This window comes from Eurosta solidaginis, chromosome 2 (assembly GCF_040869045.1).
Source record: "Eurosta solidaginis isolate ZX-2024a chromosome 2, ASM4086904v1, whole genome shotgun sequence".
NCBI classification, from domain to species: Eukaryota; Metazoa; Arthropoda; class Insecta; order Diptera; family Tephritidae; genus Eurosta; species Eurosta solidaginis.
Genome location: NC_090320.1, coordinates 273,103,149 through 273,131,091, shown reverse-complemented (window position 1 = coordinate 273,131,091; position 27,943 = coordinate 273,103,149). Strand labels below are relative to the sequence as shown.

Genomic DNA, 27,943 nt, shown 5'->3' with positions numbered 1-27,943 from the left:
CTATCACCACACCACGGCGACCGCCAAAGCAACACATTGCAAACGCATAGAAGGAAAAAAACACATGTACCAAAAAAACGATGCAAAGCAGCAAACATACAGATAAATATAAACGACTAAAATTTACGCACAAGCTACTGATAGGTAAACCCCAATCGATTTCCGAATGTATACAATCTTAACGCAGGCACGGACCCAAAATTTTTCTCACCACTTGGAACATAGTTGAGATTAAGTTTACTTGAGAGCACGAACTTGGGAACTTCCCACGTTTTTGTCCATTCTGATTTAACGTGCCGGGCGGAGCACATTCATTAAACCAGTTATTTCCCCTATAGTATTCATTACACCGCTGGATTTCTTATTAGAACTTATACAGGGGCAGAAGAAGCACCTTTCCTATCGCCGCTAGTATTTCAACAAACCGCGTACACAGAAATATGCCTACCTTCATAACTAAACCTGTCGGTGGTGCTGAACACCAACAAAGAAAATGGTGAATAGACTCCTTTTCCAGTTCCTTCCCAGCGAGGTATCGATACAAAGCAGTTTTTATACTCAGTTGAGCAGAGCTCACAGAGTATATAAAGTTTGACTGGATAACGGTTGGTTGTACATATGTAAAGGAATCGAGATAGATATAGACTTCCATATATCAAAATGATCAGGATCGAAAAAAAATTTGATTGAGCCATGTCCGTCCGTCCGTCCATCCGTCCGTTAACACGATAACTTGAGTAAATTTTGAGGTATCTTTATGATATTTGGTAGGTAGGTTCCTGAGCACTCATCTCAGATCGCTATCTAAAATGAACGGTATCGGACTATAACCACGTCCACTTTTTCGATATCGAAAATTTCGAAAAACCGAAAAAGTGTGATCATTCATTACAAAAGACAGATAAAGCGACGAAACTTGGTAGATGAGTTGAACTTATAACGCAGAATAGAAAGCTAGTAAAATTTTGGACAATGGGCGTGGCACCGCCCACTTTTAAAAGAAGGTAATTTAAAATTTTGCAACCTGTAATTTGGCAGTCGTTGAAGATATCATGGTGAAATTTGGCAGGAACGTTACTCTTATTACTATGTGTACGCTTAATAAAAATTAGCAAAATCGGAGAACGACCACGCCCACTTCTAAAAAAAAATTTTTTTAAAGTAAAATTTTAACAAAAAATTTAATATTGTAACGAATTTATTTGCAAATCCTCTTATTTGCAGTCCTCTGTTGAGTTCGTATCACTAAACTGTTGAATAAATAACTCCAATATTGAATAATGTAAAAATGGCTTTTATTAAAGTACTTCACAATAACATTTATACTTTGCTACTCGCTGGCTTAATAGCCAAACTGATAACTGATTGATAACTCAAATTTAACTCTACTATTGGCCGCCAGATCGCGTGCTTAATCAATAACTGATTGATTGCTCAACTCAAACTGAATTCCAGCGCCTCTACTTCTGTCGCCTTTTATACTCTTTCGTTTCTCCGTTCGCATATTCTAGAATCTACTAGCATTATCCGTGAGCTCTCAAACTTCTCAGCTATAACTAAAATTGCACAATTTTATAGTTTTTCTCATTGCATACTTATAGGAGTATCTCAGATGTATGCATGTATTTGTGCATTGACTTTCCGCTGCTCGTATACGTACATGGTACATATATGTAGACGCGGTTATTGTTTCGCGGTTATTGATGTGCATTCACGTCACTGCTTAGCATCGGCTTAGAGACGATAGCATCGCTCAGTGCTGCTAACATTCGTAACAATATCTTTACAGTATATAAGTAAATTATGTCAACATTCAACTCCGGTAATGATATGGTGCAACAAAATACAAAAATAAAAGAAAATTTCAAAATGGGCGTGGTTCCACCCTTTCTCATTTAATTTGTCTAGGATACTTTTAACGCCATAAGTCGAACAAAAATTAACCAATCCTTTTGAAATTTGGTAGGGGCATAGATTTAGATAGATGCTAACTGTTCCCTGTGAAAATGGATGAAATCGGTTGATGCCACGCCCAGTTTTTATACACAGTCGTCCGTCTGTCCTTCCGCATGGCCGTTAACACGATAACTTGAGCAAAAATCGACATATCTTTAATGAACTTAGTTCACGTGCTTACTTGAACTCACTTTATCTTGGTAAGAAAAATGAACGAAATCCGACTATGACCACGCCCACTTTTTCGCCATCGAAAATTACCAAAAATGAAAAAAATGCCATAATTCTATACCAAATACGAAAAAAGGGATGAAACATGGTAAGGTACTTGGATTGTTTTATTGACGCGAAATATAACTTTAGAAAAAACTTTATAAAATGGTTGTGACACCTACCATATTAAGTAGAAGAAAATGAAAAAGTTCTGCAGGGCGAAATAAAAAAACCCTTAAAATCTTGGCAGGTATTACATATATTAATAAATTAGCGGTATCCAACAGATGATGTTTTGGGTCACCCTGTTCCACATTTTGGTCGATATCTGGAAAACGCCTTCACATATACAACTACCACCACTCCCTTTTAAAACTCTCATTAATACCTTTAATTTGATACCCATATCGTACAAACAAATTCTAGGGTCACCCATGGTCCACATTTATGGCGATATTTCTAAACGGCGTCCACCTATAGAACTAAGGTCCACTCCCTTTTAAAATACTCATTAACACTTTTCGTTTGATGCCCATATTATACAAACAAATTCTAGGGTTACCCCTGGTCCACCTTTATGGCGATATCTCGAAACGGCGTCCACCTATGGAACTAAGGATTACTCCCTTTTAAAATACTAATTAACACCTTTCATTTGATACCCATATCGTTCAAATGCATTCTAGGGTCAACCCTGATCCACCTTTATGGCTATGTCGCTAAATGGCGTCCACCTATAGAAATATGTCCCACTCCCTCATAAAATACTCTTTAATGCCTTTCGTTTGATACATATGTCATACAAACACACTCCAGGGTTTCCCTCGGTTCATTTTCCCTTATGTTGTCACCATAGCTCTCAACTGAGTATGTAATGTTCGGTTACGCCCGAACTTAACCTTCCTTACTTGTTCCTCTTCAACTTGCTATTGCTTCAAACTGGCTTTACTGAAAAAAAATTTGGCTAAAAGGAAAATAAAATAAAATTTAATTCAATTTCACAACTTTTCAAATATTCGAGCAAATATGGGCAACTTAAAATTCTTCAGCGTGTTTGCATAGATTTTTTAAAGAAAAAATTTAAATATTCGTGAATTAAATTTACCTAAGCTAGATTTATGTGACATGTCATTCTAAAAGTCAAACCCAGGCAGAGATACAAAACTATGTAAGAATTTTCCCAGGTGTAAAATGTGCAATATTCCATTACCATTACTCTCGATTTTTTTGGGTAACTTAAGTACATACTTTTGGAAAACTATTTGAATCTAAATTTGTATACCCACGAAGTACAAAATATTATACAGCACGAGCGCAACTTATCTGCGAGCAACTTCTATCACCCCGATTGCGATTTTTTGTAATTTCTTAGCAAAACGATAAAGGGTTTTTTCTCATTTCATGCTTGTCAGTTCCTTAAGTCAACAGTAAAAAACTTATTCAACATGCAAACAACAGAAGACAATAAAAACGTCGGAAGGTATATGTCACGTATCTTGAAACTTACTCACTTCGCACACCTTCTACAAACAATCTATCACATAAACTAGCATTTGGTAAAAGTAAAGAGAAAACTGGAAAAAATAGCGTAGGGGTCATTTTTCAAATATTTTTTTTGTTGTTGTTTTGATTTTGAAGTTAGCGGTATGTTTTGTTCTTTATCAAAGTCCTGTTTTTTTTTGTGGTCTACAGTTTTTTTTTGGTTGCACATTGCAATTGCATAATACATCTGCACTTCAAAATGAGTCAGTACATTAGGGTTGGTCAATTAGTAAAGATGGAGTATTTTTTTGATCATGGTGGATCTGAAAATATCGTTTAGAAACTCTTTCGATATGGTTCTTTATCAACCACAAAATGGCTCCGAAGCTAGTTCGAACACAATCCCAAAACAGTACCAAAATATTGCCAAAACTGTCCCGAAAAATCCCCGAAATTGTTCGAAATGATTGCACTTTATTCGAAATGACTTTGAAGCAGTTTCGAAGAGTACCGGAAAGATCGCGATTGCTATACCTAAACGGAAAAAAATTTAAATGTTGACCTGCGTTAACTGCCGTCAATCGGGGCCAAAACTTATGGATATGTGACATTTTTAACCATTTTTTAAAGGGCGAGACTCGAATATATTGATTGTTTGATTTAGTTCTAAGATGGCAGGCATCGTGCTGTGGTGCAAGCATGCTCCACCTACCACACCGAAGCTCATTGGTTCAAGTACAGGGCAAAGTAACATCGAAAATTTAGAAAGAAGTTGTGTTAATTAGAACCAAGTTTTTCTACGTGGGGCCGCCCCTCAGCAGTGGTTTGGCAAACACTCCAAATGTATTTCTGCCATGAAAAACTTCTCACTGAAAATTCATCTGCCTTGCAGATCCTGTTCGGAGTCGACATAAAACATGTACACCCCTATCCTCCAATTTGTAGGAAAAATTAAATTGCGCACTACGCAAGTTGGAAACGAAGTTCAGCTTCTATCTCTTAGGAGGTAGATCATGCCATATACAATTTTTTTTAATTTATAAGAACCGCCCTTATAAATTTACATACATAACATCTTCATACAGCTAGAATACTTACATTCAACCTTGCTTAATATCATTTTTCTTTTCCGCATAAAAAATTGGAAGCTCCACATTTTTTTCCTTGTCCGTTTTTTTGTCTAGTCCGACCGAACGACAGCCAGAAGTGAAATAAATCAAGTTTTGTTAAGCTGACCACATACCTTTCCGAACTTCGAAATACTCGTCCACATATACAACTTCGGTTATACTAACACAAACACATTTTGACAGCACTCTTAACATATTTAGTAGTAGATCCGTTTTACCTTTATTTCAGTTGCACTCTTACATCATTAGTTGCTGTGTCTGGTGCTCTTTTTTTTTTTTGTTGCTGAATTTTTGTCTGTCTGCATATTCGCCTGTTTTCCGCTTTGTTGATGCTCCTCACCATTTCAATGTCGTTTTCAATTCTTCTCTTTATGTTTTTCAAAATACACTCCTTTTTTTGTAAAGACTTTCCCTGTTTTATCGGTCTGTTGCTTTAGTTATTTCATTGGTTCGTTGGTTAGATAATGGATTTTGATTTTTCTTTCCTTCGTCCCTACGTCGCTCTGCTAAGGTATCCATACTCTTTAGAAATGGAGTTACTGCTTATGAGTGGAAATACTGAGTTACATATACTGTTGTTATTTTTTATGCTTCTCTCTGATGTATTTTTCGAAATTGAATTAAATTTATGCAATTATGTAAATTAAAATATTTTTTGGGTATAGAGTAATGTTTTGTTATAGCAGGGAAAATGTACTTATGCATGGTTATGGAATAAGGGTACAGTTAGATATGTATATATACATACATATATGAAGTTTATACATAGCACATAGTTGTATACCTTCATAGATTTTATGATGGTAACAATTTTTAATATATTTAATGAAACACTTTCTTGAAAAGTGTTTGATATCTGTTGTTTTTTTTTTTTTTTGAAATTTTAAAATAGTTATATTAGTAAAGCTGTGATCTGCATTAAAATTTTAAATAAATTTTAATTAAATTATTTAAATTTTTTTTTTAATTTAAACGGTTTTATTGAAAACAATACTTATATTAAGTAAGAACAATTCTAAAAGCTAGAAAATAATTAGGTAGGTCTTAGGTTCTCATCAATCTAGGGCGTTGATCAGAAAATCAAATAGAAGCGTTGGACGCATCTAATTTCTATTGATAGTCATATATAAAATCAACTGAACCCTAATCAGGTTATGCTACGCCTTATATTTTCAGAAATTTCACGCGCCCAACGCTTTTATTTAATTGTCTGATCAACGCCCTAGATTCAGTAGGAGTTTGATGACTAGTACCTAGGACCTACCTAATTATTTTCTAGTTTTAGTATTACTTACTTACTTAATTGCCGCTTAACCGTCTAAACAGTTATGACCGTCCAACAAGGCGCGCCAGTCGCTCCTTCGCTTCGCCAACCGGCACCAATTGCTCACACCAAGGGAGTTTAAATCGTTTTCCACCTGGTCTTTCCAACGGAGTGGGGGCCGTCCTCTACCTCTGCTTCCATAGGCGGGTTCCGATAGAAACACTTTCTTGGCCGGAGCATCATCTTTCATTCGCATAACATGGCCTAGCCAGCGCAGACGCTGCGTTTTAATGTCTGCGTATAGCTCGTATAGCTCATCATTAAATCTTCTTCGGTACTCGAATTCGCCAACGCATAAATCTTTCGAAGAACTTTTCTCTCGAACACTCCCAAAGCCGCTTCATCTGCTGTTGTCATTGTCCATGCCTCTGCCCCATATAGCAGGACGGGTACGATAAGTGGCTTGTAGAGTATGATTTTCGTTCGGCGAGAGAGGACTTTACTTTTCAATTGCCTACCTAGTCCAAAGTAGCATTTATTGGCAAGATTGATTCTTCGCTGGATTTTAGTGCTGACGTTGTTGCTAGTGTTGATGCTGGATCCCAAATAAACGAAGTCTTTTACTATTTCGAAATTATGGCCGCCAACAGTAGCGTGGTTGCCAACGCGCGTATGCGCTTACTCTTTGCTCGATGACAGCAGGCACTTCGTTTTGTCCTCATTCACCATCAAACCCATATTTACCTCTTCTTTTTCCAGTTTGGAGTAAGCAGAACTAAGAGCGCGGGTGTTTAAGCCGATGATATCAATGTCATCAGCATATGCCAGTAATTTCACGCTTTTTTAGAATATTGTTCCAGTGCGGTTAAGTTCTGTAGGTAGTATAATTTTCACCAGCATCAAATTAAAGAAATCGCACTATAGGGGGTCACTTTGTCTTAAATCTCGTTTAGTTTCGAACGGCTCCCAATTCTGACTGAGCTGATGGTTTCGCTCATCGTCATTTTGCACAGCCGTATAAGTTTTGCGGGGAAGCCAAATACAGACATAGCAGCATATAGGCAGCTCCTTTTCATGCTGTCGAAGGCGGCTTTAAAGTCGACGAAGAGGTGCTGTGTGTCGATTCTCTTTTCATGGGTTTTTTCCAAGATTTGGCGTATTGTGATACGTAAAACCGTTTAACTAAATTTTTTTTTTTAATTATTTTATTTTCAAGTTTTATTTAATTGCCTATTTTTCTCACTCTATTTAGTTGATTTAGTGATTCATTAATACAAGGACTCTTTCCTGACAATTTGTTACAATCTAAGTCATCAATACATAATCCTTCCAAAGACTTTACTCGACTCAGCGCCACGTATGTTTGTCCCTCCCCGAATTACAAAGTATTTTGGTGTCACTTCTACCGGACTGTATGTAATATTTGTTCCATATATGAGTTAAATCGGACCACAAATACGATTTTTTTTTTAATGTATCGATCCTTGTGCCACCTAGCGGGCATTTTTTCATTTCTATTCCCGTATGTAATATGTGTTCGAAATATGTGCCAAATCGGACAACAATTACGATTTTTTTAATATATCGATCCATGCGCCACCTATCGGAGTTTTTCTTTTTTCTTATTATTTCATTGCCATCAGGTTCTGAGATATATTCCATGTTTCAAGTTGTAGCATATCGGGAAGTTACTTAAATTTCAGTTACAAAATGCTCTTCGCTACATAGAGTACTAAACAAAACCGTTTAAAAAGAAAGAACCTCCTACAAAGTGTTGTTTTAAGACCTCTTTTACTTACTTACCAACAGTATTCGGCATACTCACAAAATACGTGTTTATTATTCTTGTGAAAAGTTTTTTCTACACTAAGGAAATTTTCTTTCATAAAAAAGTTCAGGTTAGCAAAATATTAAATCTCAAACTAGATGGACTATCGTTCAGCGTTACTTGGTTCCACGCCTCTCTCGCTTGGTTGATTCCTTTTTCTAATCTGATTCCTACGTTTAAAGTATATGATTCAAGGTATGCTCCTTCTTATTTCAGTCTTTTGTTACTATCTGTGCCCATACCCATTACCCAATGTAAATGTAAGTTTCTTCCCCTTTCAATACAATATTGCATTTACTTGCACCTCAATTCGATTTTGTTGCCTGCTACTTCTCATTTCCAGATAAACAAGGTAGTCCGCACAGCCTGCACCTATCATTCGCTTCATCGCTAAAAACGTTTACCATATCTTCGAACTTTTCTGCACAACCATGTGAACCTCCCACCTCCATTGTCGCTAAAAAATCCACATTCTAGCCCTCCTTACATATGTTTACGTATTGTTCCTGCAGTGCTGCAATTGGGGTAGTTTCCAACGATCTCGTTATATTGATCATACAGTACATGCTATTTTTATGTGGCTATCATCAAATAAGGACTTCGTAGTAGTGTAAAACCACTGTAAGCACGTAGTGAAAAATTGCGGCCGACAGACCGCACGTAAACCGCAGTAGGATGCGGCTGGTATGTGCCTTTCTTTTCTCTCTCCACCACTTTGAACTTCCATCGTAACTTGCTTTCAAGTCCACATATAGGCGTGAGTACCAAGTATTCACATACTTCAACGGGTCAACATTCGGATATGGTTTCAGAAAACAAATGGTTTTAAAGTTAATAAGAGCTCACGCAGCGATTGAAGTTAAACCCGAGGCGATATAAATTTGGCAGAAATAAATAATTTCGTGCTTTTTAAGAACAGACTCGTCGGCTTCTGATCTTGTTTTTATATGGGCTTATTATTAATGTCAAAATTATTATTCAGTTGCCAATTATCGCTTTGTAGTCGCCAAGTCGTCGGCTCCTAACTGGTTTCATTCGGCTTGTTATCGACGACTTACAAAAGTGTCATAGATTTTATAACAGACTAGCTTTACCCGGCGTATGTTGTAACGCCCGAGATCGAATGGATATTGCGTTATTTTTTCTGTTTTGTTTGTTTATAATTTAATTTATTGTTCTGTAAATTGAATTGAATTTTGTACGCATATTTGGTGAAATTTTCTGTTAAAACATTTTATTCTTGTATCTTATTGTAATGCATGTGGGTACACAATAGTTTTGGTTTATTCGTTCGATGCAAAGATAAACAAATTTTTTGGTGTTCCAACTCTAGAGCAAGCAACATATAGCTGGCAATGGGGAAAGCACGGACTCTCTAAATTTAAGCCGGCAACAGTAAGCGATTGTTCTTGTTCTTTGTTGATTGTAATTGCAAAAGAAAGGCGAACAGGAAACTTTAAGCGCTTAAAATTGAATGGCAAATCTGTAGGAATCATTGGGATTCGTGGTATGAACTCATCTTCACATTTGCTTTTACCGCTGATGATTGTTTCTTTGATTATATTCGGCATTAATTTCTAAACGTAAAGTCTGGTTCCATTGTACAACTTTTGTGGGTTTAAATCCCGAAGAAGCATGATTGGTAAGCCAATTTTCAAAGTTGATATATGCTCAGGCATTCCTTTTTGTTCTAAAGAGTATAGAAATTCATTTGGATAACTCACAATTTTATCTTCATCTGTAACTGTGTCGATCGATTTATATTTCGTCAATTCACCAGGATTTTGGTTTTGAATGCGATCATTGATTTTGTTAACATGATCATTTTTGGGAGCTGAACTATCTATAGCCAAAAAACAAAAAATTTAAATTTAAAATTCTTAATTCTGAAATGTGAAAATCTTTCGTCTTGATCGAAGGAACCTAGAGCCAAAATTTGGTGATGATCGAAGTATGGCAAACACGTTTTCATAGGGAACACACACACAGAATTTGATTTTTATAGAAGATTTAGATAGACTGAAGCTAAACAATTTTTTTTGGCAGCGCCAGATTACTAAAGGCATAACAGCCCAACTCAACAATGCAGTCAAATTTTAGGTGTTACAATAACTTAAGTGTGTACGACAGCCATAGTTTTTCTCCATTCCACATTTTACTAAAGGTGTTAGGACTTAACGTCACATAGCTCCTTACCAATTTTAATTATCCTACCATTACGACATCCAGATATATAAAGTATAATATATTCCATTTGTATGGGAGGTGCCCCGCCCCTTTTTCCCAATTCCGCATTTTCTTGGTAGTGTTAGGGATGGACCTCATATAACTCCTTACTGAATTTCAATGTTCTGGCATGTATACCTTCAAATTTATGCTGTACCAAAGATTCCATTTATGTGGGAGGTGCCACGCCCCTTTTGTATATCGAAATTATTTTTAATCTAAAACCTTCCCGTTGATCGAAGGAACCCATAACCAAAATTTGGTGATGATTGAAGTGTGGGAAATACGTTTCTATAGCGAACACACACACACACACACACAGAAATTGATTTTTATATATATAGATGTAGACAGACTGAAGCTAACAAATTTTTTAACGGCGACAGATTACTAAACGTCCAAAAGGAATAACAGCCAAACTCAAAAGTGCAGTCACATTTTAGGTGTTAAAATAACCTAAGTTTGTACGGCAGCCATAGTTCTGAAAAATCCCCTTTGTAGGGAAGGTGCAACGCCCCTATTTTCCCAGTGTTAGTACTTAAAGTCATATAGCTCCTTACCAATTTTCATTGTCCTACCATTACTACATCCAGAGATATGCAATTTGATATATTCCATTTGTATGGGAGGTGCCACGCCCCCTTTTCCCAATTCTACATTTTCTTGGTGGTGTTAGGGATTGACCGAATATAGCTCCTTACTGAATTTCAATGTTCTGGCATGTATACCTTCAAATTTATGCAGTACCAAAGATTCCATTAATGTGGGAGGTGCCACGCCCCTTTTGTATATCGAAATTATTTTTAATCTATAACCTTCACGTTGATCGAAGGAACCCATAACCAAAATTTGGTGATGATTGAAGTGTGGGAAATACGTTTCCATAGCAAACACACACACACACAGAATTTGATTTTTATATATATATATGAACTATACTTTTTGTTAACAAAAACAACAATGTATAAAAAGTGCATTTACAAACTTTTCATAACAGCTTGATAGAACAGCACGAAATAGCATAGAGTTCGGTTCCTGGTATTTTCCCGGGATCGACATGTGCAAAGCAAACGTGCGATCATTTCCTAAGAATATTGGATGAGCCTCCTGCAAATATCGTTGAAGGAGACTCCAATTATTTATGCATGTGACTCAAATGGTCAGTGTCTTGTTATTGTAACTGGCATCCTAAGTATTAATTTTTTAGATAATTTTAGGAAAACCTGTGTTTCTTTTCTTTTATTGGTTGTCCGGCCAAATACATTAGTCCGTTGAGTATACCAATTTTGAAAAGCAATTTTCTTGATATTGATAAGAATGTCACTCTTTATGGATTAAAGTGGCCGCTGCACAATGACTACCTCATTGATACCTAACAATGCACCGTCTTATTCAAATTCATCTGCGTTTTCACCTGGTACCCATGTGAGAGTAACGGTCGCTGAGTTTTCTGCATAGCGCAGCACTTTCCTACAGTTGTAGATGGCCTTGAAGGGCGTAAGATGTGAATTCAACGCCATGAGCGCTGCTTGGCTGCCTGAGAATATGCGTAGCTCTCGGCCGTTTACAAAAGCAACATGCCTTCTCGATTCCTTATAGCTCTGCATGAAATATACTAGCTTAGTATGGAAGACGGATTGATGGTGTGACTTGTAGCTGTTCGGAGAAGAACCCCGCACCAACACCGCAGTCCATTTAAGTAGTTGAGTGCCAATTAAAAAGTAAGTAAAGTCTTATCTTCTTAAAAAATAATTTCACAGTCACATTCATTAACGTTAAAAAAAATTACAGATTTTCTTCGAAACTGAATTATTTGTGAGATATTTTTTACTTATTTATACACAATTCGCTGCTTTGGCTATTTGACATACGTAATTAGTGACACTTTCTGACTTTCAATTCCTTTTCGACCATTTAACACAAAGTAACGGAAATACATACATACATATGTACATTTATAGAACATCATAGGAAAGTTTGCAGACGCTTGTTTTGTAATTTACAAACGAACACCAACAAAAGTCATGGCAACATTGCCAAAAGTAAAGAAAGCAAACGGTTAGGGAAATAAAACTTAGAAAGCACAAGTAAGGAAGTCTAAGTTCAGGTGAAACCGAACATTACATACCCATCAGTACACATGAAATGCTGTTGTTGTTTGTTTTGTGTGCTGAATAGTGTTACAAGGCTGCACAATAATACATATACATATGGTTCTATTCTGAACTAAATTTTTTTCGAGTTATAGCTCCCGAAACATAAAAGGGGCGGTGCCAAGCCCATTTTTTAAAATTTGATGTTTTCCCTATTTATTGTTATAAATCCACTTGGGAAATCTTGTTCGCAAAGGTATAGCTTATTTTATTCGTCCTCCTTTTAAATATCTTTAATACAAAAGTTGGCGTGGTCCTTAACCGATTTCGTTAATTTTTCTTCAAAGCATTCCTTATAGTAAAGGCAACCTCTCTGCCGAATTTTGTTACGATATGTTTAACGATTTTTGATTTATGATTAATAATATTTGTAAAATTGATTTTATCACAAATGGACGGTGCCAACCCCATTTCAAACAAAAATTTTCAAATTTTTATCAAGAGTCTCAATATCAGTCCACACGTCAAATTTTAATATTCAAGGTGTATTATTTACTAAGTAATCAGGTTTTTTGTGTTTTCCAAAATGTTATATATATAAAAAGTGGGCATGGTTATCGTCCGATTTCGCTCATTTTCAATACCAATCTATTCTGGGTCCAGGTAAGCTCGTGTGCCAAAACTGGTGAAGATATCTCAATATCTACTCAAGTTATCGTGTTAACGGACAGACGGAAGGACGAACGGACATGGCTCAATCAAGTTTTTTTTCAATACTGATGATTTTGAAGTCTATATCTATCTCGATTCATTTATACCTGTACAACCAACCGTTATCCAATCAAAGTTATAATACCCTATGTAGAGGTACAGCTGGGTATAAAAAGGAAGCATCAATGTGCAATGCATGTGAATGAAGGGCGGCAAAATAAAACACACACCCACAAAATAGCATAGCGAACAGAAACAAATTGAAAGATGCCAAAGTAAAAGTAATGACAGAAAATCTTTTGAAATTTTATTTCATTCAGAGCACTAAATCTTTGGTCATTTGTTGCTTTTCACAAAATCAAACCAAACGAAATAATTTAAAATGAAACAAAGCTGTGGAATGATTTTGTAGCTTTTTCATGGCTTTTGCTTTTTTTTTTGCAACAATTTTTGGCTTCAATTAATTTGATTTAAAAAGAAAAATGAAGAAGAGGGACTTAGAGAATACTAAGTTATTTCAAAAGAGTTCATTTATAGTCCTCAGCATCCCCCTGAAGAGGGTAGATAATTAAGAGGTCTTTAGAGGCCCTAGGTCAACGGACTGCCGCAAATTCCAGGAAAATTATGAAACATAACTGGGACAACCCAAAAGGAGGTGTCATTACAGAGGAATTGGATAAATCCAATAACGATCAAAGACGCTTATTGCTTATTATTGCGTACAACAGAGCTTGTTCCTTCAAAAGATTCAGGGTAAAAGTAATACCACCATGGTAGAGCAAGTCATATTAGAGGTCAGGTAAAAGAAATTCTCAAGCTGGCAAAGGTAGCAGAAGGCTAAACCTGCAAGCACAGGGATCTGCTGAAGATCTAGAACCGAGAAATCCACAGAGCGAAGGGAGTCTCATAAAAAAATGTTGCACGGACATCGAGTGTACCAGCGAAACAGCGTGGTTGAGAAAATTCCTCTCGAGGCGAGTAAGTAACCAGGGACTAATAAAAAAGAGAACGGGGAATGATCACGGTGTTTTTGTTGTTGTAGCGATAAGGACACTGCCCGAATGCCTTGGGGAATGTTATGAATGTTGACCGTCCTTTGCCGGATGCAGATCCGGTACGTTCCGATAACAAGCACCATAAAGGTGCTAGCCGGAACATCTCGGGAACTATTTGGTATGACCACATGAAACGTTCTAGGAGATTCCGCCCTCCCATTCCCTAGATCCGTCAGGAGTTCGGGGTTGCCAGAGCATTGGCTGTTAAAGAAACAGGATTCGCTACGGGTAGGTCAGGTTGACAATTGGGTTGGAGAAGCTATATATTGCGCCGGTAACCCCTTGGGAGTGTTCCGCTGCACAACCCCTTGAATCAATTTGATATTTTAGTCGCCTCTTACGACAGGCATACTTACGGCGGGTATATTCCAAGCCCCCTAACCCGCTGTGGCGGGAATGATCCCGTAGTAATGAAGAGTACTTTGGATGGCTTCTCGATGCATATTTCCCATCAGAGAGTGTGAAAATAGCCTCACGGTAATTTATGCATGTAACAGAATGCTTGGGCGTACGTGCGGTCTATCACTCTTTCTCTCTCTCTCTCTTATGGGGATTATAAACAATTAGGAGGGTATGTAAGCTATCAATGCTTGGCTGCATTATTTATCAATGTGATCATTTCCCCTATAAGCCTGGTGGCGAAGAACATGGCGTTAACAACTACAACGTGAATAAATGCCTCGGGCAGCTTGAGCGCAAATCATAACGCCAGAATAAAGCAGTTCCATCAAATAGTATACGAAGAGAATACCTTGTGCTCTACCTGCTCTTCTATGAGTGCCATCAAATAGTGTACGGACAGAATACCCTGTGCTCTACGATACACGTGTATACCTTTTGTTCCAAAATAATGGAAAGAGTAGGGTCTGCATTATATTGCTTCTGTACTACAGATCTAGGAATAATGAAACCCCACAAGCTGACAGATCACACAAGGTAGTAGAAGCACTGAAGAAAATAGTTTAAACTGCAGCCGCGTCAATTTTTATATTGACAGCTAAGCAACAATTAGAGCTATAATTTCTCATAGCATAACATCGTAAAATGTGTTAGAGTGTAAGCAACAACCCTGAAAAAAATTTAGATAGGGAAATGCAAAAGCGAATGAGTTAGCTAAACCAGGAGCATCTCTCGAAGCTTTTACCACAGATATCCCAATCAGATTGTGTGATATTAAGAGAATGTGAGAGCTACACATGATCGATTAAGCAGTAAAGGCGTGGAACATAGGGCCAGGCTGCAAAGTGTCGAAGGTCATGTGTAGGCCTTTTAACCTTAGACTAACAAAGTTACTCTTATCATCGAAAAGTGGTGACTGATGGGTATTCTGACTAGACACTGTCTTCTGATCCCACATGCTTATAAATTCGGCCTTGTCAGGGACAGCAGATGTTGGAAGTGTGGCCTGGGGAAAGTAATGATGGAGCACATTTTGTGCCATTGCACTGCACTAAGACACCATCTTTAAGGAGAGGCACAGCCAGGGCCGAATTAGCAGGTAGGCAGAATAGGCAGTTGCCTGTGGCCGCCAATCTTACAAACAAAAAATTCTATAGAGTGAAAGAAAAATATAATCGGAACTGAAAATAAATTTTACTCAAATAAATAAAACTCAATTGACCGCATTCAAAAGGCGACGACCGACAAACTAGACCAGGTTCCTAAAAAGGATATTTTCGACTCATTTGACAAATTGTATGAGCGGTCAAAGAAATGTATCGAAGTGAAAGGAGAGTATATTGAATAATAAAAAAGGTTTATAACTTTTTATGTATATTGGAACGATTTTCCGTCATCCCTTGTCAAATTTGGTTTTGAGACAAACCGGTTTCGGCGTTGTGCCATCATCAGTGTCGATTTTCGTTCTGATCTGTTGTTGTCATTTGTCCTGTATTTATAGTTCGTAGGTATATGAGCAGGTATTGTCAAATTGATGCTTGTGTATATTTAGTTATGTGTATGTGCTGTGTGTTCGTTCAGAACCGAGGGTGGTTTACTAATCGATTTGTGTGGCTAACTGGGGTAGGTAGAAATCTGTGATTTTAGTCGTTTGACCTTCTTTGTCGGTTTTTTGTTTTGGTGTGTTAATTGTTTTGTTTTTATTTGTTGTTGTGCGTTTGTCTGTTGTACCTGTGTGATTAAGTTGTTTCCTGTAAACAAGTTTTAAAGGCTCGAATATTGTGTCAGAAATGGTGTTTATCTGTTCGTTTATTATTCTACCGTCGAATGTTTTCTGTTTGTAGATTTCCATGTTTTCGAGTACGTTGAGACGTCGGCCCTTTTCTTGTATGTGAAGAACCCTAACTGTTTTATTGATGTTTGCTGGGGAACATTCATTCTCGACCATGTGATTCGCGAAGTTAGACTCGGGTATAATGTTTGGATTCCGTATTTTTTGTTGTGATCTCTAATATGTTCTCTGAACCTCGTTCTTATTTGCCGTCCTGTTTGTCCTATGTAACTATGCTGACATCCGCAGGTAAGCTTGTATACGCCGTGGCTGCTAAACGGATCCTCTGAGTTAATGTTAGTTCTTAGTTTTCGCCCTAGATTGTTCGATGTTTTGAATGCTGTGTTAATGTTGTATTTTTTAAAGAAATTTGCCAATTTATATGTTGCTTTTCCAGTATATGTCATAGTCGTCCAGCTATTATTTTCTTTTTCATTATTTCTTTTTGGTTCTCCATTTGTCCTTCTGAGCTTATCTACTAGTGCTTTTTTATATCCGTTGTTTGCAGCGATATTATATATGACCTCAAGTTCTCTCTTATATGCCTCTTGTGTAAGACGTGTTATTTCAAGTCTATGTACCAAGTGCCTTAATGCTGCATTTTTATGATCTTGAGGGTGATTTGAGGTATTGTGTATTATTGTGTCGGTGGCCGTTGACTTTCTGTATATGTCATAGTTAAATCTTTTGGCTTCTTTATCAATATTTATCGTGAGGTCTAGATAGTTGATTCCTCCGTCTTTTTCGGTTTCCATTGTAAATTTTATATTGCCGTGCTGTTTGTTGAGGTACTCCAGTACGAGCTCTTCGTTATTAGTAGTTAAAACGCATATTATGTCATCCACGTATCTAGCATAAAATGACACGCCTAATTTGGACTTCAGCTCCTGTATGTACTTTTCTTCCAGATTTTGCATGAACACCTCCATAAGAATTGCTGATGTGGGGCTTCCCATTCCAAGACCGTTTGTTTGTCTATATATTTTATTGTTGAATTTAAAATAGTTTTGACGTAAAGTGGTTCTTAGCGTATTTGTGATTTGCACACTTTTTACTTTGTTTTTTGTGTTACGAACTATTGTTGAGCTAACTATGTCCAAAGTCTCCGATAGTGGTATAGATGGGTATAGATCTTTTATGTCAAAAGATACCAATTTGCTGTTTCTTGTTAGCTCTACGGTCTCGAGTCTCTCTATTAGTTCTGTTGTGTTAGTTATTGCATATTCGTTCCTTAGCTCCAGAGTGTCTATCAATATCGTTTTTAAATATTTGGACAGTTTGTAACATGGTGCCGATTTAAAATTAATGATGGGCCTCATTGGCGTGTCCGGCTTGTGGATTTTTGGTAGCGCAACCAGTGGAGGAGCCGAAGGGTTCATTTGGACCAATCTATGTGCCATGTTAGAATCTACTATATTTGTTGCATTTTTTATAGCAACTTTGATTTGTTTTTGGTATTCATCTGTGGGATCCTCTCTCATTCTACGACATTTCATTTCCTCTATGAGATCCTCGGTTTTGGATATATATTTCTCTTTTTCGATTAGCACAGTGGTGTTTCCTTTGTTTATAACTTTTCTTCAGTTGGAAGGTCATACTGGTGAAAGTCTAGCTAATCAAACTTTAAAGTTTCTTACTGAAGACCGTGGTTTAAATATCCAAAATTGGAGAGGACAATAATATGACAACGCATTAAACACGTCCGGGAAGTATAAAGGTGTGCAAGCAAGAATATTGGGTTTGAATGAGAATGCGATCTATGTTCCCTGTTACGCGCATTCCCTTAATTTAGTTGGAGAACATGCTGTGAAGTACTGTTTTTATGCAGTAGAATTTTTCGCCATTATGCAGACATTATATAATTTTTTCCGCTTTGAGCTATCGTTGGGGCGAATTAAAAAATAAAATAAACAATTAGAAAACTTTGAAGACATTGTCAACTACAAGCTCGAAATCACATTCGAATGCGACGAATGCAGTTTACGATTCAGTTGATATCATATTAGAGGCTCTAGAAATCATTGCTGATGATGAATCATAAAATACTGATACTCGAAATGAAGCGACGTGTATCGCGAATAAAATGCAAAAATTCGAATTTGGTTTTATGTTGATTTTATGGAACTCTATTTTGACTGCTATGCGTTCAGTGAGTAAGTCATAGCAAAGTGAAAAAGCAGATTTGCAAACGTGTGGTTTTTTGCATGGATTGTAAGAAGATAGTTTAGTTTCGTTCCGTGAAAAGTTCAATGATTTCGAGGAAAAAACAAAACAATTATAACCTGGTGTAGGTTATACAGAAATCGTAAAACGTACTCGTCGTAGGAAAAACCAACCTAATGACGGAAATGCTCCAGAAGTCCAGAAATAGAATTTTCGCTTCGCGATGGTTTTAGGACAAAAGATTTCCTTGAAATCATCGACAACATACACAGTGAAATCAAACGACGAACGGTGGCCAAAAGTCGATTTTTCAAAATATTAAACTTTTTTAAATATACTCTCTGGCGTTCCTAAATGTCCACTGAATAGTATACATACCCCAAAACCCATCTGCAACATCAACGGAGCTACCCGCGCACATCTAAATTTGTATAGAAATTGTGTGCAATTCGATGTATTTTTGGACTAAAAAACAGTATAGCCTTCTAACCTAAATACTTGTTTACTTGTTTAGCCTTAATCAAATCTAGTAACAGTTTTTTAGGAGAGGTAAATGTGTTTTTAATTCATATATTAGATTTTTTATACCGCATGTTTTAACTGAGTTATTCTATTTGTAATACTACTACTTCTCAATAATAAATTATTTAAAAAACTTTCAAATAAAAGGATATATCTTTTGTTCATGGCATATCATGTAAGTAATGTTTTGGCAATATATAAGCCTGTGTTTGTTTCAAAGTTTAATAACAAAAACGGCTGCGCATGCCCGCGCTTTTTTGAGTGGTGATCAATTTTGTAAGAGACTGATACCATTATTGGAAAAAGGTGGCAACCTTGTGAAAATATCCTCAGTAGCAACACCTAGGCGAAAAGTATTAAAATGTAATACTATATCGATGTACGAAATTTTATTCAAATCGGTTATGCGGTTTCCGAGATGGTAGTGGATATACAAAGAAATATAAAAAAGAAGGTGAGATGGCAACCCTAAGCGGCAACCCTTATTAAAAATGTCAACAGAAATGCGGAGTAAAATACTTTTCGTTTGATATCCATATTGACATATCCCACGTAATGCCTAAAAAATGACTACGGACCCATCCGAAACCGGGGTGCCAATCCACAGTAATTCTGCGCGGAACACCGTGAATTTACTGTCAAATATTTCCTTTCATAACAATGAAGTGAGACAATCACTTTTTGAACAGAAATAACTGCTGTTTTAATTTTGGCCAGCTAGATTGATCAAATACCCCACCGTGCGACGTGCAGAAGTGTGTTTGGAAGTTTCAGAGAGATTTGCATTTCTCATCAACTTTTCTCTAAGTGATGGAGACTTCCTCGAAGCTATAAATAACTCAGTTCGTTTTTATTCTAGAGATTTGGAAGAATTTTTTATTGAAATGAAGCAATTCCAAAGTTACGTGAATTCAAGATACACTGATGCACAATAAACTCATAGTCATTTATTCTTGTCATAAGATTCTAAAGGAAGATAAATTAGCTGATGTATTTCCTAGCACAGAAATAGCTCTTCCGATTTTTTTAACATTAATGAGCACATATTGTTCTGCCGAACGATCCTCCTCGCAATTAAAAATAATCAAAGCTGCTGAAAGAGCTACAATGCGACAAGAGCGACTCGAGGTGTTAGGTATACTTTGCATTGAGTCAGATTTATTGAACAAAATCAATATTGATTATATAATTGATGAATTTGCCGAAAACAGTTATAGAAAACGATATGTTTAAAATGTAGATAGTAATTTTATTGATCTTATTACATTGTGACAATCAAATTTTTATGAAAGATAAAAGTATGTATTTTTTGTATTTTTTAAAAGAAGGGAACGGGCGTGAAAAAGGACCCCCAAATAGAAGGTTGCCTTTGGCCCCGTTGAGGGTTAATTCGGCCCTGGGCACAGCTATCAGACTTAGAGACAGGAAGTAGCATAGGTCCGAGAAAGCTTCTAATATTTGCCAAGGGAAAGGTCTTTTATAACATAAGTCCTTTTTTCTGATAGGGGTTTTCAGGTAGCACTATGAACTCATTCAGGCTATGTGAGATCATCGTGGACCAGCCAGTTCAACCTTACCTAATCTATCCAATATTAACGCACCAAATAATTTGCCTTAAAAAAATATAATTTGTCTTTCATTAAGGTAGAAAAATGATAATTTGTCATTCAGTAAGGTAGAAAAATGATAATTCACGTATGTGTTATCCCGTCCCAACCGCGGAATGCTCGATTACATATATCACATTTCCGCAGTGCATTTTGAGCGTGTTTAGATGAAAATTTGAGAAAAATATGTATAATACAGGATGGTCCTCATAAATCAAGTAATCGATATTTTTCAGTTTCACACCTTCAGACGATTACACCTAGATCAAAAATATGAGGCATAATTTTTGATTCAGTTTGGAAACCGTAAAAGTTCATCCCTGCAGTGGGTTCAAAGTTAAGATTGCTCTATGGAGCCTCAAAAAATACAATGTTCTATTTTTTTTTTTTTAATTTTTAACACTCAAAACTTATAGTACTCTAGTTGGCGATAACACATCTTAATTTAAGTCCCTATAAGAAGCAATTTAGGGGTGTAGTTAGATTGGTTGGAGTGGTTAAGATTCAGATTTTAGTATATCAAGTCTTCATAGGGTAATTGAAGCCTGAGTCTCTGTGCAACACGTCTTCACCCTATCTAATCGTTACTGAAATTTATATATGACATCGCGAACTGGAGTTATATCGACTTTCTGTGTTAAAACCCAAAAAATAAAATTTTAGTTTTTAAGTCTTTATAGAGCAATGTTAACTTTGTCTCCCCTGCCACACTAGTTAACCGTTTAAAATCTGGACCAAAATTTATTTTATAAGAACCATCCTAGTGTACATTCATATATCCGACGTTTTTCCGTAGTTATATTCTTTTGAAAACAAAAACAACTAAACGCTAATTAATATTATGCAAACTTCTTGCTCAAATTCTGAAGCACAATGTAAAAAATTTTAAGAGGAAGGATTATTAAATACGAGAGATACATGCCACACCATGTGCAAATATTGCTGAAAATTCGAATAGTCAGAGTATGCACGTAATCACATATACGCTGATTTCAAAAACAACAAAACTTCAAATTTATTTAAGCGAACTTTTGACAACTTGTAATTAACGTAATTGGATGCAACAAAGAAGTTGGCGGAGCATGACAAACACTAACGCTAACCTAAAAAACGGAAAACAGTTTTTAAAAAAATTTCTATGAATTAAGGTAAATTTCTGTAAAATAAGTAAGAATTTTTCTTTCGGTATAAACATTAATTTGAGTGCAAAAATCTCCGTAATATTAATTAAATTATTAATAAATGTTTTTTAAGTCCTAACACTTAGAGTCTGAAACTACTTTTTGAGTTTTCTTGAAGTTCCTAGTGGTGGATAACTTCGAGTCAGTCAAATTACTTCCGATTAAAGCCAACTGTTTTTTATCCTCACTTTTGAAACTCAAAACATTGTTATGAATCTTAAGAATTCTCGGCTGTTCCTAGCTCTCTGTTAAGCAAATTAACACAAATTTTCTGTTGAAAAATAATCTTTGTTTAGAGCACAACTACGATAGTAGACCTTCACAACTCAAATTATTCGCTTACTTCACTTACAACGTGGTAAAATCAAACCGCCTTAAGCTCTCAGTTGCCTCGTTTGCTTATTTCTCAAACGGTCTAAACTTTTTGCAAACAGCCTGCTTGTTAGTTGCTTATTTACTTTTATTCACCTCATGCAACTCATATTCGCTTTTGTCTTTATTATATATGTGTGAGTAATGTCAGCTGCGCTCTTTTTTACTGTGTATATGTGTATATAACGTTGTATACTCTCTTCGCTGCACACACGAACGTGCGTATATATCTTATGTCTCATCTGCTAACATTGCTCTTGTAGTTGTGCGGCATTAATTTACTAGCGGTATAGTGATGTGTCCAAACTGCTCATAAACGCCATAATATATTCTAGGCTGAAGAGTAAGCTACCTCTTACTTAACTGGAACAGTTTTTGTAATAATTTTGCATTCCTTCCAAACAAGCAATAGGAGATATGTAAGGCGCCCCTTCAGGACATTTCGAAATAACAATATGTGAGCTTCAATTAATATCGCACTTTCTCCTAAGTATACTCCTCGCAAATTGGACGAAATTCCTTTGAAGAAATATAGCGCTAAATAATTATACTTTCACTCGAAATCGGTATAAAAGGACAGCGAAGGATGCATGTATAAGGCTTTCTTTATGCCTAAAGTACTGGGAGTCGATTAGTGCTCTATAAAAACGTGAAGTAAAGGTGTCATGTCTGTTTTCAATAATTATTAATTTACATTAAACAAAATTATTTACTGAGTGCGACTCGGACCTGTTGTTAATTTCTTTTAATGTTATTGTTTTTTTTTTATTCATTTTCAGAAAATATATAAAAAATAGTACTATCTGTATTTAATTGGCAAGTCATGCTCATATTGATTTTTGCAATTGTTTTTGTTATTAATATTAGAGAAAAACTACAAAGTTAACAAACGGCGACGGTTACTAGGACATGTTTCTGAATTGCACTTCTTCATCAGCTAGCTTCTCGGGAGCTGAGTATTGATCTCGAAATCTCCAACATTCATACTTTATTCCCCCTGTGGGTTAGGGGTAGGAAACGCCCACGGTAGGTATATCGGTCGTAAGAGGCGACCATAATACCATGGCTAACCAATCCATGAGTAAGGTGACTTTACTCGAAAGGGAGCAGAGTGGACGCGGCGTATAGCCTGCGGAATCCTAAGCATTGTCTTTAAAAACAGTCACTGCGAGGGAGGAGGATAAGCCAGTTGTGATCTGGTGCACTGCATCACATGATGCTTGTGTTCAGGTCTCACTTTACGACTAGCTCTGAGTAGACATAGTTTTCCCTTGGGGACGCAAAACTCAAGGGAGTTCTGTCTCTTGCTTGTCTCAATAAACCTTATTTCATTGAAAGCTGACCCTTAGGGGCAGGCGATATTGTTGGTCACATCCATTGTGACAATCGGAGCAAATACGGTGCGCAATGGAGAAACGTATGCCCATCGTCAGCTGAAAACAATCAATAATTGTACGAGTGGACCAGTTCGAGATGTTTGAAGCTGCCTTAGAATGCATTGCGAAAGGAGGCGTTCGCAGAACGGACGCCACATCCAAAACTGTGGCAAGGTTTGACGTAGTATGTCGGATGACAGCAGTGGGCGAACTGCTTTTCGAAGGTGTTGCTGGGGCAAGTACTCGGTTCTACAGGTCTCTGAGCGGAAAAGGTTGACCACAGCCCTAAATTGTGCATGAAACACGGGGCGTAAATTGAGTGATGCTGGAGTGCATATTTGAGCGGAAATTGAAACGAAGATTGATTGTGATATCTGAGTTGAAATTGAAGCAAAAATGAAACGCAAGGTGGTGCATAGTGTTCGTCAACGTAGTATGGTCTTAAGAGGTGTCGAACCAGAGGTTTCGCGGCAGGTACTCGGAAAAGGTTGACCACAGCCCTCAATTGTGGATGGCATTTAAAATGGTGCAAAATTGGAGTGTAATTGGAGTGAAAATTGGAGCGGAAATTAGTTAGATAATTGGAGTGAAAATGGAACAAAAATGATGCGCAATATGGCTCATAGCGTACGTCAACGTAGTGCGGCCTTAAGCAGTATTTAAGCAAAACAGTTTGTCGTCAACAATGTATCATGCATTGTTGTGGCACGGCTGGGCAGAAAAGGTTGGTCACATTTCCTAAATTGCGACAAAACACATATCTCATGTTGATTAATACATTAATCAGATATTGGGATAACAAAATCAATGAAAGGGGGATACTGAGACAAGCACGGAAATCTCGGTGGAGTTGCCGTGCCACCGAGTGACATTAACCCGAAATGGAATATCGGGATTAAATAGTCCTCCGCGGCCATACCGAGGCTGGTTGATTTGAACATCCAATTCAGCCGATTGGTACCAACTTATTGGGCCGCCGATCAACGGATATTGATTAGTGTTTAAGATACACCCAACCCCACGGTGGTCTTCCATTGACAGGTACCCACGTAACTTCTACACTCGCATTCATATTTCATACTACTGTAAAGTCAGATGCGTTTATCCACTCAGTCATATGAATGCCCCGCTGCTTGCAATTGGTCTCTAAGTATTGCCTTTTTTTGCTAAATCTTTATTCGCTATTTAGGTATGTACATATTCTACATGCTTTTTCATCCTAATTGTGTGGAATAATTATAGGCGCGCTCCAAGAGCTTAGTAACATTGGGTTTATAGCATTGCTTTTATAATAAGTACTTCCGCTGTTCACTCAATATTATTATCTGTATTTAATTAGAAAGACATGATCATAATGCTTGTACAATTGTTTTTGTTATATAAAAAATGGTTTATAAAAATTTGAGTTTAAGAAAAGTCACATTTTTTTTAAGTCTGTTGGCAAATTTCTCAAGCCTGACTTAGAATGTCAATATAAAAGTTATCCCGTTGAACGAAGAAATAAAAAAAAAATTATAGCCTAAAAATAGAAAAGGCTTATAACTTTGCATACCTGTAAGTTAAATTCTTGAAAATTGTTATGAAGTAATCGAAGGATATAAACCCCAAACATTCAGAAAACTGTGTTGGCATAGATATAAAAAGCTTAATATAAGCATACTTAGTACAACCGTATACACCAGTGTTGCACAAAGCTAGCAGAGGTTCAAACACAAAGGCAACATTTTTATACTCAGCTGAGCAGAGCTCACACATTATACGGGTATTAATTTTGTTCCCATAACGGTACCCCGTAACAGCATAAACTAATCGAGATAGATATACACCTCTATATATAAAAATGATATGGGCGAAAAAAGAAATTCATTTAGCCATGTCCGTCCGTCCGTCTGTCCGTAAACACGATAGCATGAGTAATTTTTGAGGTATCTTAATAAAATTTGGTATGTAAGTTCCTGGGCACTCATCTCAGATTGCTATTTAAAATGAACGAAATCAGACTAATACCACGTCCACTTTTTCGATATCGAAAATTTCGAAAAACCGAAAAGGTGCGATTATTCATTACCAAAGACGGATAAAGCGATGAAACTTGGTAGGTGGGTTGACCTTATGATGCAGAATAGAAAATTAGTAAAATTTTGGACAGTGGGCGTGGCATAGCCCACTTTTAAAAGTAGGTAATTTAAAAGTTTTTAATGCTGTAATTTGGCAGCTGAGTATGTAATGTTCGGTTACACCCGAACTTGGCCTTCCTTACTTGTTAGAAGTAGTTTCTGTGTGTAAAAAAAATCGAGAGCAAAATTTTAGCATAGAATTAACACATGAGATGTTTACGGCTTAAAGTACAAGCAAAAACTGATTAACTATAGCTTTACTGAATGTCAGTCGCTGAAGGCCGCGGCACAATGAAATTCTTCATATAGATGCCTCTAATTCAAGATTATGCATGCCAGTAACATCGCCTTGCCCATTCTCATACAAAATTTGGCGAAGCACTGTTAAAATGGTATAAAGAGAAATAGTTTTGATAAGAAAAAATAGTGTATGTATGTGTAAAGTACTGAACAGTTTTACTGTTAAATAAATAAAAAAATGTAAGGCGTGATAATCTCTGAAGAGATTTTAGGCCGAGCTTCTCTTGCCACGTGCTCCTTTTTTAAATTTTTCCAACAAATTGGCGGGACGGGCCTACTTGTCTTATACCGACCCCGAATGGTATCTGCAAGGCAGAAAGCTCATCTATCTGAGAGCTTTTTATGGCAGAAATACACTTGAAATATTTGCCAAACACTGCCGAGAGGTGATCCCGCTTAGAAAAATTTTCTTCTGATTGAAAGAACTTATTTTTAAATTGTTTGATGTTACTTTGCCCGGGGCGTGCACCCAAGCGGCGTGAACCCACTACGGTGGCCGCATACTGTTCAATAGCAATAAGAAATGTCGAATAAATATCGAATCACAAAGATGTAAGATAGTTATTTTTCGAAAATAAGCATTGAAAACGACCATTCTACAGTCATCAAAACTCTGCACTCAAGAAAGTTGTAACTGCTCGAAGATTTTGGGAAGCTTTATCGATATTGAAAGTCCGTTATATTACTAGCCCGACCATTGTGGCAAAGATTTGATGCGACCACGTTGAACCTTTTATGTCTTTCAAGCTCCTCCTTGAGGAACTTGGGGTCACCAGAGCTTTGCCTGCTAAATGGATTGAATAGAAAATTGGGTTAAATAAGCTTTAAAATGTGTTGACAACCTCTTGAATTAGTTGCGCTACAAAACCTCTTCAATTTCTTTTTCTTTCTAATCCAATTTCACATAATTTTGACAAAATATATAAGCCGATTGCGTTTGCTTTGAATTATCAGGAGAAGGTCCTTATGAAAGAAAAGCTAAAGCAAATCATCCGAAAATTTTGAAAATTTAAGAACACCTAAAAAAATACTTGACGTGATTTACCCCCAGGAGATTGGGCGAGCTTTTCTTCTAATTTGATTTGTGTTCGTTTTTGATTTTCTGTACAAATTGGCGGAACGGAACCTATGAAGTTTTCATAACAGAGATACACTCGGAGTGTTTGCCCAATCACTTTCGAGTGCCAAATTTTTGATGTTACTCTGCAAGGGAGTTGAACTTAGAACCCTCGGTGTGGTAGGAGGAACACGCTAACACCACGCACGGCCACTGCCGTGAAATACATTGAAGTTTCTAACACAATCTTTTAACTATTCCAGGATAGGAAAAGGAACTTTTACAGGGACGGGAGAGACACAGGTAAAGGTGGACGGAGGTGGTGGCAATCGGTTAGGCGGTAAAGATACAGAGGTAGGAAGAGTGGTAGCTACGTGAAAAGATACAAATAAGAAAAAGGATAAAGGTTGAGTTTTGAGAAAGAAGAGTAGCGGAAGTATTAAACAATGCCTGTAAACGAATAAAGTGTATCTTTTGAATAAATACTGATTTCTTAAATAAATCTAGCCATCGTAAAATAGACTTTAATCATTGGTAGACGAGATATTACTATACCGAATTCAGAGATGGCACCATGGGCAGCAGCGCAGTGCTAGTTTATCATAAGCCTCACCAATGATCCTGAAATAATTCCAAAATGTTCCCAAAATAAGCACGAAAATATATGTAGAATGAAGCCCAAAGGGATCTTGAAATATTTATAAAACATTTATTCCAAGTGATCTTAAAATCATACTAACCAATTTTAGAGATACATTACCAAAATAGTTCTATAATTTTGTTCCAAAATCTACAATACCTACCTACGTCTGGTAGAAGATTCCATAGATATTGCATTACTGCTGGATACGTACAACATACAGCCAAGGAACGCATTGGTTTCAAAAACGCGAACGCAGCGTTATCTGGTATTATTTGAAGAGGCCCAAACTAGCCATTCCCATACCGCACATTATGCACGACACAGCTAGAAAACTTAAAGAAGGTTCCTTGAACTAAGTATTGGGGAAGCCCTAGTTCAATTAGTCCCCAGACTTCGAACAAATCCGAAACTACAAAA

The 27,943-nt window shown here is 36.8% G+C and overlaps 1 protein-coding gene across 2 annotated transcripts in view; it reads left to right on the top strand.

Annotated features, from left to right (window-relative positions):
- robo3 (roundabout 3) overlaps positions 1 to 27,943 on the top strand; it is a 344,494-nt gene that overhangs the window by 265,840 nt on the left and 50,711 nt on the right. The window lies entirely within an intron of this gene.